This window comes from Notamacropus eugenii, chromosome 1 (assembly GCF_028372415.1).
Source record: "Notamacropus eugenii isolate mMacEug1 chromosome 1, mMacEug1.pri_v2, whole genome shotgun sequence".
NCBI classification, from domain to species: domain Eukaryota; kingdom Metazoa; phylum Chordata; class Mammalia; order Diprotodontia; family Macropodidae; genus Notamacropus; species Notamacropus eugenii.
Window position 1 is genome coordinate 590,365,215 of NC_092872.1, and position 16,950 is coordinate 590,382,164.

Consider the following 16,950-nt stretch of genomic DNA (forward strand, 5'->3'; position numbering starts at 1 on the left):
AGACGGTCTCTGCAGATGTCTAGGCAGTAGTAACATTCAGAAAACTCTACTAAAAAAAGATATCTCCACTGTGATCCTTCTTCTCATTTTAACATGTTATTTAATCTCTTTTGTCTTCTGCAGATGAACATGACTGAGGAAAAAGAATGAAATGACATGGCGACCCTTGGCAATGTATGGCATCTGATGGCATCGTGAAGTGGAGGCTGAGATGACACCAACTGGTGTCCATGAGAGCTAGGGGTGGGTGGGGGGAGGGAATTTGGGTCCAAAGAGAAGGGGATTTTTTGCTTTGATTCTTCCACTTGCATTTCGTTCTGTTTTCCATCTTAAAAGGGGGAGGGATTTGGAGAAAGATTTTTGATATGGTGGCAAGTGCCCCACATTCAAATGATCCTTTCTTTTAAGGCCCTGACCCTATATTAATGTCTTTCCTTTGAAAATGTGAGAATTTGAAAAATATGACCCTAGGGTCATCATAGGACAGATTAAACACACATACATACATATGTGTATGTATGTCTGTATTCTGTTCTCCAGATTTGCTTTCTTAATGACTTTGTAGAGCAGTTTGTTCAGTGGTCTTTTTGAAGAAATAGAAGGAAACAGTTATTTTCTGTGTCATAATCTAAAATTTCAGAGAGCATAGTGCTAGACAGTAGCGTAATCCACTGGTGGTATCAGGTAGAAAATAAGTTAGGAAATGATTCAAAATCTACTTGCTGATCCCTCCGAGAAGATCTGGACATGTAAATAAAAAACGAGGTTTTATCTGGTACCTCATAGCACCACAGATGGGTTCTGTGGTATTCATTAAGAAATGATGAAAGAGCTTTTTAGACTAGCATAGAGTAGGATGAGCTTAACCAGTGAAACCATTAGAACCTTTTTTGCAGCCTTTGTTGCTATTGTCCTTAGATAGAACTGAGATTTTCATCTTGTCAGCAACATAAACTTACAATGGGGCTTTTTTATTCCATCATGTCCTCTCATAGCCTATAGACTAGGGCAAGACCTGGTGCCACTAACTGTAGAATTTTTCCCCCTGTTCAACTAAAACAGAGCTTATTTAAGTGAGCATTTATCTAGATGTCCTTAGCAGTTTAACTCCTGGATTAAATAAGAATATATGCCAGTTAGAACTCATCCTATGTTAACTATTGGTTTGTGGATATTAACCAACTGCACTTGAAATCCCTCCTGTTATGTTTCCCAGTGTAGATGAGTGTGTAATTATGCATACATATTTGAGTAAGACATTTTTGCCAGATCATTGGGTACAGGGGTCTTTGGATCAAATGTCACTGGGTGGTAAAAAAAAAAAGGAAAAAAGGGAGGAGGATCAAGAGCCTCCTTTCCATTTGTGCAGTAAATTAAATTTGTATGCCTTTCACAAAAAGAGGATATGCTTTTCACAAAGAACACACAGCACGTTTCCAAGGTTTGGAGGTCTGAAGAACACATTCCCCTCCCTGTTAGAAGCAATTAGAGCTCCTGTTTGCAGTCTCTGCTTCCTGGTTTGTTTTGACATTACATTACTTGACTAGGCCAGGTCTGAAAATAATTTGTTGCTGGGTTCCTCCCAGCCAACCACTGAACAAAGCACTGAAAAAAAGGAACGGTAGCCCTAATAGTCCATGAGACTAGTTCACACTGCAAAATGGAGACTAGCATTTGCTTAAGAGGCAGTGGGACCAAGAGATGAAAAAGTATGAAGAGTGTGTCAGTGTCTTTTGGATTATAATCCCTCAGAAGGCAATATTGAGGCCATTTAGCTAACCTTCCCAGAAACATGCTATACCTTCACTGAGAGCTAATCTAGTTTCCCTCAAGTCCCTCTAAGCTGTCTGTGACCAGGGCCTTTTAGAAGTGCTTTGGAATTTATATTTCATTGATCTTTGCCTTAAACAAGCAGATTGTGGTAGGTGGATGTCCAAATGTAGTCAGTCAGGTGAAGTACTTTATTAATGAGCATTTATTGGATGTTTGCTTTAAATTCCACTGAAGTTGAAATTAGCTCCCTTCATTCCTCTATATGAAGCCTTCCTTTTCTTTTTACACAGTAGTATATGTGTGCTTGTGTTTCTGTGTGTGTCTGTGTGTATGTGTATGCATGTATACATATATATGTGTATGTATGCATAGATACATACACATATATACACCCACATATTCTTGCTGGGTATTTTTATCTTTCAGCCCTTCCTGAATTTGTTTTCCCCTCTTAGTTGCTACATTTTAAAAAATTAACAGCCTGTATTTCTGCATAACACCCATATAGCAATTTCACTATCACATAATTCACCCTCAGCTGAAGCACCCCATCATCACAACAACTATTCCCTTGAGACTGACATCATGGAAACCAAGTTTGGTCATTCCCCCGTGTGGTCAGTGAATGATCTGGGAATGGATGATATCCTTTTTCAAGCCCCATGAAACACCACTTCCTTAGAAGCAAAAATAAAGTAATTTTAAAATAGTCCTAGAAAGGCTACCACATGAATTCTGATATTTTCTCTCTTTTATGCCATTTTCATAACTTAATTGAAAAAGTCACTGTCATCTTGTGAAATGCTTGACAAGTGCAATCTGCTGCAAGCAGATTATCCCGTGGCTCCCAAATGTTGGTGATATTCTCTTGCAGTAATGAGCTACAACAGAAAACAACATGAGAGAGATGGCACAGAGAACCAGGCTTGAAAGTGGTTAAAGATGAAAGATCCCTAATCTCCTTCTTAGAAGTCACCAACATGGAAAATAATGACCTTCACTAAGATTCCATGTCCAAGACCTACCCTGTCCTTATTACCCAAGAGAGTCATTTCCTTGATTCATACTTTTAACTTTGGTTCCCTTACACAATGGGGCTGTTCTTTAAAATCTGGGGATTTCTGCCTAAGGAAACTATAGGAAAGTAAGCAACGAATCAGAAAACTAAGAGATGAAGGAAGAATGCAGATAGATTCAATCTGATGAGCCCTAATATAAAATTTGTTTGGATTTGTTATCTGGTTTGATTTAGGGAGTTTCAAGAGCTACTGTTTAGCTATCTGATTTTATTGTTTAAAAAAAAAAGGTAATGAAGGTACTATTATTCTCATTCAGATAGTGAAAATAAAAATTATCAAGTCATTGCTGAGATATAACATAACATGGACATAATGACTTGTCATTTCACTAGAGTTGCTAAAATTAATAGAGTAGGCTTTGTAAAAGAATAAATACCGAGACTATTAGTTCTTCTGTACATGAATTCTGTATGTCAATTACTACCCAGACTTCAATCATACTGTAGCATGGGGGGTGGGGGAGGGGAGGGGAGGGGAAAGAGAATAAAACCCTACATTAGTGGTGTTTGCATACAGAGTATAAAAATATGCTTTTAACATAATAGTTCCAATTAAAAAAGGTTCTCAATCTAGGAGAGACAATGCATTATTCCTCTAGCTGGATGATGGACAAGTCTTCTTTCAGAGTAGCTCACAAAGGAGACATCTGAAACACTGTCTGTGATATCGGGTCACATACAATTCACTGCAGCTAATTGTAAATCTTTCTATGAAACACTGAAAAGCCTCTTTGTGAATTAATACTGTTCTGCTTGATGCACTTGATTAAAAAAGACATTTCTCTCTGTGGTGCATGTCGGCTTTGCTTTGAAAAATTACAAAGTTAGCAGAATATGTTTAATATATTTTCTTGGGGAATAGGGTTTTTATCATATGATTCATTAAGGATTTGCCTTACCCTGACATTTGTGATATAAAGGAAAATCTGAAAAAAAATGTAATTTTCTTGATCAAAATATGTTTTTACTTAATGCAAATAAATGTAGTCTGTTGCTTGCAAAACGTCTTCTGATAGCTGGTATAAACTGCTAAATAGAATTAGACGTGCCTCCTTTGTTAATCTAGCATTTAAGTGCTGAACTGCTTCTAAATCTATTAGTTTCCTTCTGTCTGTGCCATACATTGAAAACCTTAAACAACCGATGCCTTCATACTACATTTGTTAATGCAGAATACTAATAAAACTCATTCAAGAACATGGTTGAAAGGCTCGTGTCTTTGTAAGATTGACCAACTATCAGACAGCAAATTAGCAACCCGGAGGGCTCCTTTCTGACTCTGTACTGTACACTTGGTTGCCAGCATGCACTTCACATTTTTCATGTAATTAAACTTCTACTCATTGATCTTAGTCCCTTGTCAGTTCGGTATCAGTCTGGGGTTTTCTTCCTAAGATGCTCATCTATGTGGAAATGAAGCAACAGAATGAAAATGGGAGCAAGTAGGAGCCTAGGAGCCAGGGACAGTTCTAGGTGCCAATTATGCAAATAAAAGGATTATTAGATCATTAAATGATTATGTAAATGAGTAACAATGAACCTCTCTGGAAAATAGGATTTTTAAAGATGGGGCTCATTGACTTTCACTCCTAACTCTAAAGTGAAGGAGAGTCCGTTAGACCTACTAGGACTCTGGCTACTTTTGCCAACCAAAACAAAGGAGTTGATGATTGTTAAAAATCCAGAACCTTTTTTTTAATCTCCTGCCTGCTAAAGATCCATTTTCCCTATAGCAAATGATATATAAAAGAAAAATCTGGGTAGCAGGCCTGAGAAGTTGACCTAAGATGGCAGTACTGCTTACAGACTGATACTAAAGAGGTTAGTTGCTAAAGTCATCCCATGGCTTATCAGTTTTTGTCTCTTTCTCATCCTTTCCTGTTCTTTCTTTCTCATCTTTTTCTATGTCTGAGACCTGCCACTTGTGCCCAGAGGCATTAATTAACCTAATTGGTAAACTGTGAGGTTAAAGACCACTAAGGCTTTCAGGGTATTGGTTTATGTTTTTTGAGGAGGGAAAGGGAGAGATGTCTGGTGCAGTGGGGAGATCTGGGGCAACTTACATTACTTCCTGGCATCTCAGTTTTTCTGCCTCTAAAATGGGAGGGCAATAGTCACTTTCACAATCTCATAGAATTTTCATGAAAATAAAATAAAATAATAGATTTGAACATGCTTTGAAAAAAGTACTAAACACAAGATATCTGTTTAATGCTTCTGGCTACAAGTCCTTTATCCTAACTCAACTCCCTTTTACCAAGGGTATACTTGAATTTGGTTCAAATGCTACCTAAAAAATTAGAGGCCATATTAAGAAAATGTGTTTTCACAAGACTTTAGAGAAGTTTGAGGTCTGACCTTTTTATATGAATATAGGAAGGCACTGGGGTGGAGTGGTTGTGATTTTTTTCAGTGTAGATGCCTCCTAATGTGGGATTATTCCACATTACTCCATCACAATAGATTTTAACACACTAAGATTTAGCAGATAGGGCCTAGAGAGGTACCTGAAGCACGAGGAGGTTAAGTAACTTGGCCAAGGTTCAAAGGCTACTATCAGAATTGGGATCTGAACTGAAGTCTTCCCAGTTCACTTTCTAACCATGAGTAACTACTTAAAGAGGCCCATTCATGGAATGGGTGTACCTCACTGGAAGTGAGAATCTGGTAAGACCTTAGCCTAAAATGGCCAGGGTCCCACATTGCATCCTGGACCATTTGCAGTTGTCCTGATGAATATCAGGCCACCAGACCCAAATGGCTCTAGAAGAGAAAGTGAGGCTGGTGACCTTGCACAGCCCTCCATCACTCCAATCAAAGTCAACTACAAGTCGTGTCATCATCTTGATGTCATGATCCTCTTCGAGAATGAAGGACAAACACAAAAACACAACAATCAAGCCATTACTAAAGGCTGCCTCTTTTGACTGCCCCCTACCACATCTACACACACGCACACACACGCACACACACTCACACTCACCTTTCAATGTAGAAAAACTGTAAATGACCTACAAAGCAAATGAAAAATCTTTTATAATTCTAGGCAGGGAGATAAGGAGACTCTGCACTCTAGTCTGTCAGTCAAGAAAAACTTATTAAGTTCCTACTGTGTACTGTGTTCAGTGCCAAGGATATAAAGGAAGGTAAAAGACAATCTCTGTTTTTAAGTCCCTGAAATAAAGGAGATCACAGTCTAATGGGAGAGACAATATGCACCAACTAGGTACAACAAGTTACATGCAAGAAAAATGAGAGATAATCAACAGAAAGAAGGCTTTAAAATAAAGGGGATTAGGAAAGGCGAGATTTTAGAAGGTGAGATTTTAGTTGGGACTTGAAGGAAATCAGGAAAGCTGGGGAGGTGAGTGAAAGAGGGGCGTGGTAGGGAGAAAAGCACTTCAGCCATGGGGAACAGCTACTGAAAATGCCCAGAATAGGAAGACGGGATGTCTTATTCTAGGAACAGCCAGCAGGCTGGTGTCACTGGATCACATTGTTCTGTGGGGTTTGGGGGAGGGAGGGTGGGAAGCAGTAAAAGATATAAAAGACTAAAAAGCTAGAGGGGTACCAGGTTCTGAAGGGCTCTAAATACCAAACAGAGCATTTTCATATTTAACCCTGTAGGGGATAGGGAACCAATGGAGTTTATTGAGTAGGGTAAGGGTGACATGGTCTATGTTCTACTGGTGAACTGGGTAAAAGCAATTAAACAAAAGACATCCTTTGTGGAGTTTATAATCTAAGACCATTGTTAGCCAGAACTTTTAAATACAGGGTAAACTAAATTATGAGACAGAAGCTTGGAAATCCAGCAAGCTGCTCAGACCGGTGGTCTTGTGCCCCCGCCCCTTTCCACACATTTAGTTCAGCCTCAGAAGACAGGGCCCACATGGATAAATTTAGCACTGAATTATTCTAGAGAAGAATGCGATTTTGTGTTCATCACTGGGTTCACAGCACAGCTGGGTGTGGACCAAATCGCACTCAGTTTCTGCAGTTACACTCCCAGAGCCTTCTCTGTTTGCATGCCTCCCACCTCTTTCCCTTTCCTGTCTGCTTCCTGTGGTTGGGAAGGGTGAGTCAGGACCCTTAATCTAGGTAAATATCACAGTTTCTTAGGTAAACGATCTCTCCCACTTTGCAAACAAGGTCTCGTCATTCCTACTATCTATCTTTCTGGTCTAGAATGGTATTTTTCCGCATAGTCCAAAGACACATAGTAAATGCATTTGGTTATTAAAGGCCTCCATCGACCTCCAGGGGCCTGAATAATGCATGTTCATGCCTGAATCACTTCAACCAAAAAAAAAAAACACAATTCCCTTTTTTTTAACCTCCATCTTATCTGATCTCTGACACCAGCCATGTAAAGTTCAACTTAAAAGCTCAGAAGCATCATCCCCTGAGAGGGTAAGTTTAGTTTTTTCATCCACTACTGAATCTCAAAAGGTCTCAGTCTTTCTTCTTGATGCTCTCCAAGAGGCTGAGTGCCTTGCTTCTGTTCATCCGCTCATACTGCCCTGTGCTCTTCCAACCTTAAATGAAAAGAAATCTCCAAAGTTGGCAATTCTCTGAAGAGGCCTCCACTTAATTGTCATTTAAAAATCAGCCATGCAAGGGGAATATTCAAAAAGCATTTGTATTTTTCTTCATTCAAACTAGATGTCTGCCAAGCAGTCTTTGTGGTCAGAATCCTTCATGACATGATTTACCAAAAGTGAGCAAGTTGGCAGTGTCATCGCTACTAAGAAGCAACCTTTCCTCAACCCATACGGAAATGGATTTCAAACATTTTGCTTGTGGAGCCTGGATGTCTATTCTGGCCAACAACTGCTACCCTAAATCTGGAAAACCTGTTCCTTTCACTAATGGGAAGCAGAAGTTATCAGTAGTGCTCCTAGAGATGACAGTTGAAAAGGGTCATCCAAGATGCAATATACAAGCATCTTACTGTGGTTAATTCTGCAAGTGGCAAGACCTGTCATTTGAATTCACCTCCTTGTCATCCTGTCTCCCAGGTACCAATTAGAACCCACAGTACAAGGCACTGACTACAGTGCCTGGCACAGAGTAGGTGCTATCTTATATAGCTATTATTTATATAATTGTATTTACATAATTTATTTTTATATTAGCTATTGTTATTTGGAATTCAGTTATAAAATTATTTTAATACATCACAAACCTCAGATTAACAACCCCTCAAACAGAGGGGAAAGAGAGCCTTGAGGGACACTTATGATTCATGTATGAGAATCCAGCAAAGGAGACTGAGAAGGTAGTATCAGGTTGGAGGGGAACTAGAAAAGAGCAGTGTGATGAAAACCTAGAGAAGAGGAGGAGAACAGCAGTGTCAATGACTTTCCAGTGACCAATAAAGATGAAGAAAGAAAGAAAAGGCCATTAGACAGAGCAATTAAGCAATCATTGACAACTTTGGAGAGAAAAATTTCAGTTAAATGATGTCAAAAGTCAGACTACAGATAATGCAGAAGAAATTGAGAGATGAGAAAATAGAAGCCCCAGTTATAAATGTCTTTCTCAGGAAGTTTAGTTTAGAAGGGGAGGAAAGGCATAGGATACTGGCTAACAGGGATTGCCAGAATAAGTGAGGATTTTTTTAAAGCATGGCACCAACTTCCATACTCTATGAATTCTTTTTCTAGCTCACTCACTCCACCTGCATCCCATTTAAACAGGTTGGAGTGCATACCCAGGAGAGCAACCATGGTTATAGCCATGTGGCTGCAACTCAACTCTCAGGGTCCTGGAGATAATCTGGCATATGTAAAGGAAGGAGATACACTACTATCTCTACTACCTCTTGACACTGCAGCTCCTGAGCCCCCACTGTTGGGCTTCTCAATTACACAAGTCAATCACAGTGACACCAGTAAGTCTTAAATATGACCCATTTAACTACCAAGAAGGCAAAAATCAGGAACAAACATAAAATAGTATTTATTCACTACAAAAAAAAATTAGAAATAATCATCATATGACATTTAATCAATAGAAGGCAAAAATAAAAATAATTCAAACAGAAGTATCCATCCTATAAGCTTTGAGTATGTTTCCATCAATGTACATAGTTTCCATGTAGAAGAGTGATACTCATAGAGAACCTAACAGTAAGGTGCATGAATAAGGAAACTCACATGCCTTGAACAACTCATCGCTCCAGACAATAGACCTATATGTCCTTTTTCTCTAGTCTGTATCTTTCATTGCTTGCTAGGTGAGACTGTTCCTTTTCTGGGCCTCTCTATTTTCCCATTAGTTGAAGCCCCTTCTCCACTACTATGAAGTAGCATTAAGCTCTTTTAGTAAAGCAGTAACACTATATTCTTTAAGGAACTCCTCTATCAGGAGCACCACGTTCTCTTTCTACAAGTCTTTATTACTGCTTTGGTCAGTACTAAGGAGGAGGGATTGGAGGAGAATGAAGAGGTAAAAATGCTTTCCCTCTTGCTCGTGCTACTTTTTTTTTCCTTATAAGGAATTCCTATAAGGGACAGAAAACATGTGAGAAAGAGCTGAATGTGTCCTGAATGGTTTTTATATACCATAGGGAAAGGTAGCATTTCCCATGAGAACCTGGTTCTCTGTGCCTCAGTCAGGGAACAATCTCATTCTCTGGAATTCAACCAATAAGGCTCCAGTTGGCATGTGGAGCAAGGTCTCCCGCACCTTAAGCTATTTGACTAAAATAAGGCATACCTATACTACTTTTTCCTCAATGTGCATCCCTTTTCTGGTTAGCCCTATATCTTTTCCAAATTCATTCCTCCCATGTTCATCATACATGCCATACCTTCTAGACTTGCATTCCTTGGCAAACTCTCTGTTATCCTCAGATTTTTCAACTATCATTCTTTCTCTCTTCTCACCTTAATGAAAACCCAGCTCTTCTACAAATATACTATCATATCCTATCCTGTCATAAAGCATATTTCCTACTCCCTAGTGCTACTTCTTGACTCTTCCTCCGCTGTCATTTTTCAATGACCTTTCATCTCCTGAGGTCCTTAATATCCATGTCTAGAACCCTCTTCCATTCTTCTTGTCATCTATCAACCTCTATGTCACTCTCTCATCCTTTCTCAGTCACTTTAAAATATGTGGTTTGTGGTCTTATTCTTCTCCCCATCTCCTACTTTTATCCTTGGAGACTTCATACAACATCTGAACTTTCCATTTATATCTCTAGCTAGGACCTCTTCTGAAGTACAGAATTGCTTTTCTGGTTGGTTTAAGAAATCTTCATCTGGATGTCCCATTGTACTTCAAACTCAATGTGTCTGAAAAAAATATTTTCTCTAAGCCTGCTCCTCCTGGTTTCATCATTTCTGGATAAGATGCCATTTCACATGCTCAATTTCCCATATTCACAACTTTGAAGTTATCTTTGCCTCTTTCCTCTTCCTCATCTCTCATATCAAATCAGTGACCAAGACCTACAGTATTCCACCGCCGTAACATCTCTGGAGTCTGTCGCCCACTTTATTCTTACTATCATCCCATTTATTGAATTCCTAACTACTACTTAAAAGTCCTTTCACTGAATCCTGAAGGCATAGTTATTATCTCTATACAAATGACTCCCAGTTCTATAATATGTAACTGTAATTTGTTCAGGACTAGATCCTCACATCACCAAATGCTTACAGGTCATCTCAATATCCCATTGGCAGCTTAAACTCAACATATTCAAAATGGAACTCACCTTTCTCTGTAAGCCGGACCCTCCTTCAAACTTTGCTACTTTGGTTGAGGGCAACACCATCTTTTATGTCACTCACTTTCATAACATCAAAATCATTTCTGACTTCCCTGTCTTTCATGCACACACACCCCCTCCCCCCGCCATAGGCAAACAGTTGTCAAATCTTGTCAGTTCTACCTTCACAACATCTCTTGCATCTCTCTCTTTTTCTCCACTTACACCACATTTACCCTTAGTTCAGGCCCTCATCAACTTTAACCTAGACCATTTATTGCAATAGCCTCCCAATTGATGTTTCAGCTGCTGGTCTCTCTCCTATCTGATCAATCATCCACCACTCAGTGGCCAAAATATCTTCCCAAGGAAAAATTCTGACCATGCCTCTCCTCTGATTAAAAATGTTTAGTGGTTCTATATTAATAAACACTGTTATTATTTAGTTATTTTCAGTCATTTCCGACTCTTTGTGACCTCATTTGGATTTTTCACAGTTTTTTATATTAGAGTGGTTTGCCACTTACTTCTCTGGTTCATTTTATAGTTAAGGAAACTGAGGCAAACAGGGTTAAGTGATTTGCTCCAGGTCACATAGCTAGTAAGTGTCTGAGGCCAGACTGGAACTCAGGTCTTTCTGAGTGCAGATCTGGTATTCTATCCACTGTGGCACCTATTAGCTGCCCCTAATAAATGCTTAATCTTAGTGAATTCATATGGATGCTGCCTTGCTAACTGGGATGAATAATACATAAACTCCAAAATGATGCAGAAATACAAAGATAAAAACCATAATCCATTAGATTTCTGAAAGGGAAAAGGCAGTCAAGAAGAGAGAGCAGTGGGTTTATTAAGTTATTCATCTCAGAAGAAAAGGGTCACCAGTGGCTAGACTGGCCAAAGAGGGGAAGAAGGCAAAAGCAGGAGACAGCAGGAAGAGATAACATGATCCTGGGATAATTCTTGTGTGTCAACATAAGCTCCTAACTTGGCAGGGGGTGAAGGGGCGTTGTTTTATTTCATAGGATCAAAGAATCTTGGAAAAGACCTTTGAAAACATCTACTCCAACCCATATCTGAGCAGAAATTTCCTTTAGAAAAAACCTTGATTACTTAAAAGTTACTAGTGATGGAGAAATTTTTAACTTTTAGAACATTTTTAAATATTTCTATTTTTATTTTGTTGTTTCCTGTTTCATGTGTGCCTGACTTTAAATTAACAAAATGTTCTTTTCACCCTGTTGTCCAAAGGGATTCATCTGAGAATTGTTGAGTTAAATTTAATGTTTGATCTTGAGATTTGCGCTAGCCCCAAATTTTTCTAATCCTAAGAATGTTTCTTATCTGAATCCATGGACAATTACTGTCAAAAATTTTCATTTTGTAGCTGTTTTATTGCATGAACCCTCCTCCAAAGGTATGGTCTTCCTGTAAGTCACATTAACATACTTATATAACCTCCCTATGACTCAGATTCCTTAGCTGTAAAATGGGTATTATAAAAGCACCTATTTCCCAGGATTGTGGTGAGGATCAACGTGAGATAATATTTGTAACATGCTTTGCAAATCTTTTAAGTTTTCGTCATCATCGCCATCACTATCATCCTCATCATTATCATCATAAACATCAAATATCTCTTTGCCTTTATCAGTGAGAGGTAAGAAAATGGAGGTTGACTTGGATGGTTAGCAGGTTCCATGGGAATGGGAGTGGGGATATGGTTAGAGATGAAGACTAGAGTAGTGGATGAGGAAAAAAGGATTTCTATAAATGTACCCAGAAAATGAAAAACTGTCAAACCCACTTGAGGTTAAGCAATACAAAGAACTTCTAAATTATTATTCTTCCAATGTTATGGGAGGTATACAACACCAACAGTCAAAAAAAAATCCCCGCAAAAAAACTCAAGGCTCTTGACAATTTGCATGTGAATTTTCAAAGGAGGGGGCCCACATCATTCCATTCTGCTCACTCAGCTGCCTGATTCTAGCTTCCTCCTCAAAATCTGTTCACAAGGCAGAGGCACAAATCAGCAGCAAATTCTAAATCTAAAAATGAACTTGCTCCCATCTCGTGGCTGAGGAGGGGCTGGAAAAGGAGTAGAGGTAAAAGACAGATTTATTTCACCTATTCCAGGCAGGCAGCACAGGCCTTAGCTTTCTCTCCTAAGCCCAAGGGAAAAAGGAATGACAGGAAAAGCCCTCTAAAGAAAGGCAGCATAATTTGGGGGAGAGGGTATTAGACTGGGAGTCAGGAGGCTTGGTTTCAAGGCCTGACTCCAACATCTACTGGGTGACCTTGGGCAAGTGCCTTAAACTCTCTAAGCATTAGTTTCCACATCTGTGAGACTAGAGCATGATAATAGAATTTATATAAAGACTTAAGATTTTAAAAAGCAGAATATCTACCCATTCTCATTTAATCCTCCCAATTCTAGAAATCAGCTGGTACTATTATCCCCATTTTACAGATAAGGAAGCAAATACCAAAAGAGAGAAAATGACTTGCCCAGTCACACAGCTACAAAGTGACAGATAATAAGGATAGGATTTGAACTCAGATTTTCTTGTCCTCCATCCACTGTGACTTCCATGGGCTCACATGAGTCCTTGCCCACTTTATACAACTGTAATGAAAATAGAAGAGGGGATTGTATGGAGGGTAATCTATGGGAAAAGAGAGCAACTTGACCCTTGTCCTCCTCCTGCAACTTCTGCCGGTAGCAGGGAAGGGTTATCCCTTCCTCCCCCTCTCCCAGGGCCCACCTTTTCCAAGAGCAAAGCACTGAGGGTGTTGAGCAAAGAGAAATACACAGAGATAGCAAGAGAGAGGTAGACCTTAAAAAAGTGATCCTTCTCCCTTCTTCCCAGGTACCTTGAAGAAGGTCCCTACCCTAGTTACAGCTTTGTCCCCATCTCACACTCCCCGGTACTCTCCCCTAAATACTTTGTTTATTTAACTAGAATTCCCAGTAATGTTGGGATGATCTTCCCATGACTACATACCTCACTCCAATTCACTTACCCTGAATGAAACTAGACCGAGTGGAAAAGAACTCAGGCTAAGGGTAAATTTCCATTGAAAACAAAATAGTCATTAGGGAGGTAGCTGGTCTGGTTCTGGATGTGTACATCTCTAAAATATGAATGTGGAGCACTGGGTAAAGTGAGGTAGGTTTTTATGTTTCTTTTTCAAAAGAACCAAATCCTGCCTGCCTTGCTTGTGTGGTACATTGTATGTCACACCACGGTGACATCAGAGAGATGATTAATTACTATTTGTTAAAAATGACCTAGATTCAAAGGGAGTTTGTGAGCTCTTAGCAGGGCTAGGCTAGATGATCTAATTTTCGGCAGCACCTGCCCTTGCCTTCCTATAGAATCAACCAGGCATGGGTGACCAGATGTCCAGACGCGAGAGACCCGACAGGGTTAAAGCTTTTCCAAACGTGTTTCCTTTAAATACCATTCCCTCCTCCCCTAACTTTGCAGCAGCCAAGAGGTTGGACAAGGGAGTAATGATCCAAAGAGAGTTCTCCTGAAAGCCAACCTGCCGGTCAGGTGGGACAAATGTGTCAGGATGTTTGCACACGTCCTAGGAAGACCATCTCTCCCCAAGTGCTTCCTCTGATTAACCAGAGAGAGGGAGGGAGGGAGAGAGAGAGGGAGAGAGGGAGACAGAGAAGGGAGGGAGGAAGAAAGAGAGAGAGAGAGAGAGAGAGAGAGAGAGAGAGAGAGAGAGAGAGAGAGAGAGAGAGAGAGAGGCACACAACCATTTCCTAAGTCTTCACACCTGCTCTATGGCTGTCTTGCTTGAGCTCTGTTTTGCCACACTGTTAGCAGACCTTCAGAGGGAATGTGTAAGAGAAGCTGTGATTCAAAGGGTCATGAGCCATGAGAGTTGAACACAGATCATCCAGTCACTAGGACAGGTCATGCACAAAGATATATGTATATGCATGTATATAGCTACATTGTAGACATATGTGGATATATAGTGTGGATATATGCATATATTTAGATTTATAAGATCTGTGGATGGGTGTCTATATATAATATATATGTTATATATGTGTTATGTATACACACACACACATATATGGTTATGGGGTGTGGGTTTAAAATAATAATAGACCCAGAACTAGGTCCAGGGGACTAGGACACTCTCCCTTATCCACTAAAGGGCCTGCTGGCCCATGTTCAGTCTTGTTGTTTAATCATTTCAGTCGTGTTCAATAATTCATGACACCTTTTGGGATTTTCTTGGCAAAGAAATTAGAGTGGCTTGCCATTTCCTTCTCTAGCTCATTTTACAGATGAAGAATCTGCAGCAAACAGCGTTAAATGACTTGCCCAGGGTCACACAACAAGTAAGTATTTGAGGCTAGATTTGAACTGCTAACTCCAGCCCCAGCGCCACCTAGTTATCCAGGTTCAGTCCTAGGGAAGTCTTGTCTCTAAAGAGAAGTCAGGGTCCTTTCTCCAAATCTCTTGTTCTTTGTTTTTCCATCCTGAAGACCTACAGAAAATTACTTGGAGTTTAGGTTTGGCTGTATATCTAGGGCCTCCCCCAAAAAGGTATAGGAAAGCTATTTATTTCCTCCTCCATACAAAAGAAATACTAGAAACACAAAAGATTCGATAGAACATATTGACAAACTCTTAAAACGTAATACAGTATCTTATAACCCCTATTATACTCTCTTAGGTGGTTGATACTTGAATCATTAAGACATGAAGTGGCTTATGGGACTGTTGAATAGACATTTCATCTCCATCTCATCTCTGCACTACTCAAATAACTCCATCAAGGTGCATATCTTTTGGAAAGCCAGGCCAAGGCTTAGGTTCAGTTTTCCTTTATGATCATTTTCCCATCAGTTTTTGTGTCCAACCAGCTCCAACTGTGAGGTCAAGATAACTCCTAAAGCTTCAGACTTACAAGGTTGCCTCCAGTGCTATAAACGTCTCCTACAGATTGCTCTTCAGTCACTCATACTCAGGGAAAGAAGCACACATAGAAGATGTAGCCAGAAACCCAAGGACCAGGCTCTCTTGGGTGGAGTATATATGATCTCTTCAAGTACCCACCCTGACTGGCAAAGAGGGAGAGAAACCCATCTCCTTTCCCTGTTCAGAAAGTCCCAGGAAGAGTTCCATAGCAAATTTCCTGGAAAAAGAAGAAAGACGAAGTCAGTGGATGTTGTCTTTACTGTCCAAGTCTATCAAGCGAGCAGCTCAGCACAGAGTCTGAAACATAGTAGGTGCTCAATTAATGTTTATTGATTGACTGACTTTTCCTGGCTTAGTGATCAATAAGAGTATTACTTTTTCATCCCAAAACACAAAATACTACAATCCTGATCCAGAACACCCATGGTCCAGCTCAGTAACATGTATGTTCTAGGGGAATTCTAGGATTTGGGGACTGTTCTCCATGATATATGAAAAGCTCCCAAAGTATGAAGTATATGGAAGCCCACAAGAATGGGGACCAGTAGGGTGTGTGTATCAAGGGATTGCAAATCCCATCCTGGTTAACTGCTAGCTTCTACTTCATTCACTGATTTAAAGGTTAGAAGACCCAAGTCCATATCCTAGCTCAACTACTCCCAATGTGACCTTAGGCAAACCATTTATGAAAAAATTGAACTAAATTGTGACTAAGGTCCAGTCTAGCTCTAAATCTACGTAACCTATGAAAGAAGCTTGAATTGCTTCAGCATTCTATGCCAAGTAAGGCTAACAACCTCAAACATCAGCACCAAGGTGCTCTCAGGAAAAAACACCAACAACAAATCTCTCCACGGCATACCACATGCATTTTGACTAATCTGCACTCTATATCACTTCCTATTTTATTCTTTTCACAATAAAGAAGTCTAGGAGTATGATCTAATCATACATTTCTGCATATGCCCACTGGAAAGTCATTAAGAACAAACATTCTTTCAGTTCTATTCCCACCTAAAATTAAGCTGAGGAAAATGTCCCTATTCCCTTTAAGAGCTGAATTTCCCTTTCTCAGTTCCACTTGGCAGATTCTTAGGCTGGCAGCCATAGTAGACAGCCATCTAGTTTTGTAAAAACACCTTCACATAGCATAGAAACAAAGTAAGCAATTAAAGCCATAAAGTTGCCAAGTTGGGTGGCATCCAAGAAGAGGACCAAAATTTCTTCTTTCCCCTTCACATCCCTCCTCCCACTAAATAAATGTTTCTGCTTCTAATTCCTCCATCTAATTTGGGAGACTCTAACCCTGCTACCTAAACTAGAGAAGGCCAGCTCCAGGCACCCTGATCTGTGTCTTGCCACTGGACCCAGATGACTCCAGAGGAGAAAGTGAGACTGGTGACTGCACAGCCCTCCCTCAC

At 39.8% G+C, this 16,950-nt stretch overlaps 1 protein-coding gene across 1 annotated transcript in view; it reads left to right on the forward strand.

Annotated features, from left to right (window-relative positions):
• Window positions 1-335, forward strand: part of MACROD2 (mono-ADP ribosylhydrolase 2) — a 2,147,078-nt gene extending 2,146,743 nt beyond the window's left edge. Inside the window, exon 17 of the mRNA XM_072634489.1 lies at window positions 124-335. The gene's annotated coding sequence lies outside the window, so the exon portion shown is untranslated. The remainder of the gene's footprint in view (window positions 1-123) is intronic.
• Window positions 336-16,950: the final 16,615 nt, after the last annotated feature.